Genomic DNA, 3,150 nt, shown 5'->3' on the forward strand with positions numbered 1-3,150 from the left:
CGTCCCCTTCCTGAACTGGAATAGAAAGCTTGGACCTGCTCACCACTTTTTTCAAATGTCTCACTCTGCATGTTGATCTCTTGAGTGATCATAAGGGAGACCAACTCATCGAAATCTGGAAATGGCTTTCTGACATATACGGAAGTTACAAAAGACTTCCAAGCCTTTTCATTGTTAAGTCCACCCAAGGTAGACGACATCAAATCATCATCATCGGACATTGCATCAATCACTGCCAAGGCATCTGCAATGCTCCTTACCTTCAGTGCATACTCATTGATAGACATCTTCCCTTTCTTCAATGTATTCAACTCTTGCTTGAGTTGAATCTTTCATGCCTTTGTATTTACAGAAAACATACTTTCAAGTATGGTCCAAGATGCATATGAATTCTCTGCATTTCTAATATGTCCCAGTATATTATTGTCAATTACTATAGACAGCCAATACATGACCTTTTTGTCTTCTGCATTCCATTCCTTCCGTGCCTTTGTCTCTTCTGTAGTTGGAGGATCACTCACCTCCGGTTCCTTTTCTTCACCTGAAACAAACTCGTAGAGGCCTTTTCCAATAAGGAAGTTCGTGACATGGAACTTCCATGAAGGATAGTTGTTCTTGTCGAGCTTTTCAATGATAGGGTTTCCATGGTTCTCTGCCATTATCACAAAACTAATACCAAACAGCAAGGACATCTTCTGCAACCCTCGACCTATAGTGCACAGCAATACACCAGACAGTCTTTTTCACTGTCTGCACATCTGATAAAATTGGAACGATACGTAGAAGATTAGCATGGCCCCTGCGCAAGGATGACACACACAAATCGAGAAATTGTCCAATTTTTTTAAAATTTTTTCCCCCTTATCCCTCCACCCGACGGACGAGCTGGAGGGGGAGGGAAATAGAAGGAGCTCTCCTTGGTGGAGCCTGTGGAGGGAGGGAGGACATGCGTATCGACACGCAGGAGGAGAAGATCCCCCTCCCTCCACTATTTAAAATGAGGGGAGAGGGCCGCTGTACAGAGAGAGGCTAGGCCGTGCCGCCATAACTCCGAGCCGAGGAGGAAGACAAGTCGCCAACATCTGCCTTCACCACATCGCCATCTACAACCGCCAGTCCGTCTTGGGGAACCGTGAGCTATTGCGCCACTCATCAACAATACATGCAATCTACAACTAGTTTGCAGATAAACCTTGTGTTTATTTGTTGGTAAACACATTTGAACTTACAGATCTGAAATCTATAACCTGTGTACCTGTATACGACAGACATAGTTGAAATTGAAGGATACCTCGAACTGCTGTCCGCAACCTTGAGAGTCTAAAACATGGCCTGAAATAACCTCGGATAGCCAAAATGGCAGTGGGCAAGCCCTAAAGGGCTTATTTGTAGAATGCACAGCGCTCTTTACGCACACCAAATCTCACTGCAATCTGAGATTTTTGCTCTACCTTGCTTTTCGTGCCTCCATAGGCACTGTCCAAGAGAAGAAGTAGAGAATGGAAGAGCTTCTTACCCGTTGCTTGCTTTCTCGAATCCTTGGCTCCTCTCCTTCGCTTTAGCCTTCAAAACCAGCCTCAATTAGTGGTGCAGCTATGATACCATGTCACGAATCGCGTGGTGGGGGTACTTGCTCAAGATGCTGCGCCGAACACACACAGAATGCACAAGGAGAAGCTCACTCAAGAGACAAGAAGAGAGATGGAGGCCAAAACGTTTTCTTGTTGGTTTCTTCTTCTTCTTCCACACACTTTACAATGTACACAAAGTATAGATAAGATACAACATAAAGGAAAGTGGCCTACTAAGTCAAACAATGCATAACCGACTACACTAGTCGACTGACGCTATAACTATGCCAGCTGTAAATAGGTGTAACAATCGGAATATAATAAGTAATGAGTTAGTGGCCATGTGAGAGTCATAATGACCATCGACGTGCTAAGTGTAGATGTTTGGACTCATCTAACCAGGTGGTCCATCATTAATGTCCGCATGTGTTGAGCTTGTCATCTCAACATACCTAATCCGAATCATGTACTTGACGATCGACAAATTGTAATGTCTAGCCAAGGAATCCTTGAGCTATGGCCTGATAGAATCCTAGATGTTAGGGAGAGACATTTGAGATCAAGAACCTTGAGAGAATACCTCATCCAATGGAAAGATTATCCCAAAAGAGGATGCTACCTGGATGGATGAAGATACTCTCAACCAACAATACCCCCAGGTCTTCTCGAGATGAGGACATATCGAGTCCTCTAAGGGGGAGAGGATGTAATATTCCCCCCTCCCCCCCGTGCTTTCTCCCATTGTCGTGATGTACTCTACTACATGAAGATCAGGATCTTCATTGTACTCTCCCTTAAAGACTGGCAATGAGACTACATTCGCTGGCCTATCATCAATATTTCCAGGACGGATCTGACTTGGAAGTGGACCTCCAGCAGGAGGAGGAAGGGCTTGATGTGCCATTCGGACTTCTGTAAAGAGTTCCGCAAGGGTGTCAAAGGCGACTTCTCCTGTAAGCTCGTTCTCAGCTTTGATTTTTGCTTTCTCTCTTCTCATGTACCTCTGGACTCGTTCTAACGCTTGTCTCTTTATTGCGTCATTCATGAGGGGGTTGGCTCCACTCTGGTGTTAGTGCTCCACAGAGGGATGACAGAAGGCTTCAGTCTCTGGAGGACTCTCTTGCCAACATTTCTTCTACTTCTTCCTTTTCAATATCTCTGAATTCTGCTTTCATGCCGTTGCACAGAGGAAGGTATTCGGTTCTGAAGGTGTCAAAATGCATACGTCTGAGCATTGTGGTGGTGCCATCATCATAATAATGCCAGCTTCTGATGGTTTCAATAGTGTATGTTGTGAAGAACACTCTGTCTACCAACTTCCAGTGGGTTGCTAATTGAACAAACAGAAGGTTATCAGTGTACCAAGCATACCATGTATCTTGCTGTTGAGCATCCACGAACAAATTCCAACTCTTTTCCTTCTTGTCTTTGTGAACCTCCACAGACCAAGACTCCTGAAGCTTCTTCACAATCTCCCACTTGATGATGTCTGGAAACTTCTCAATGAATGCCAAATATTCCATGGATGGTCATTCTCTCTGTTTCTGCTCTTCAGTTTGTTCCCAAACAGTTTGCCACC

General features: G+C 44.5%; 1 non-coding gene across 1 annotated transcript; it reads left to right on the forward strand.

Annotated features, from left to right (window-relative positions):
- Window positions 1-741: 741 nt before the first annotated feature.
- LOC148014757 (U6 spliceosomal RNA) lies at window positions 742-845 on the forward strand. Its single transcript, XR_015688778.1, has one exon. It is a non-coding gene; the product is annotated as a U6 spliceosomal RNA (small nuclear RNA).
- Window positions 846-3,150: the final 2,305 nt, after the last annotated feature.

Source organism: Lygodium microphyllum, chromosome 25, assembly GCF_053477565.2.
Source record: "Lygodium microphyllum isolate KBCC chromosome 25, Lygodium_microphyllum_v1.1.10, whole genome shotgun sequence".
Lineage (NCBI taxonomy): Eukaryota > Viridiplantae > Streptophyta > Polypodiopsida > Schizaeales > Lygodiaceae > Lygodium > Lygodium microphyllum.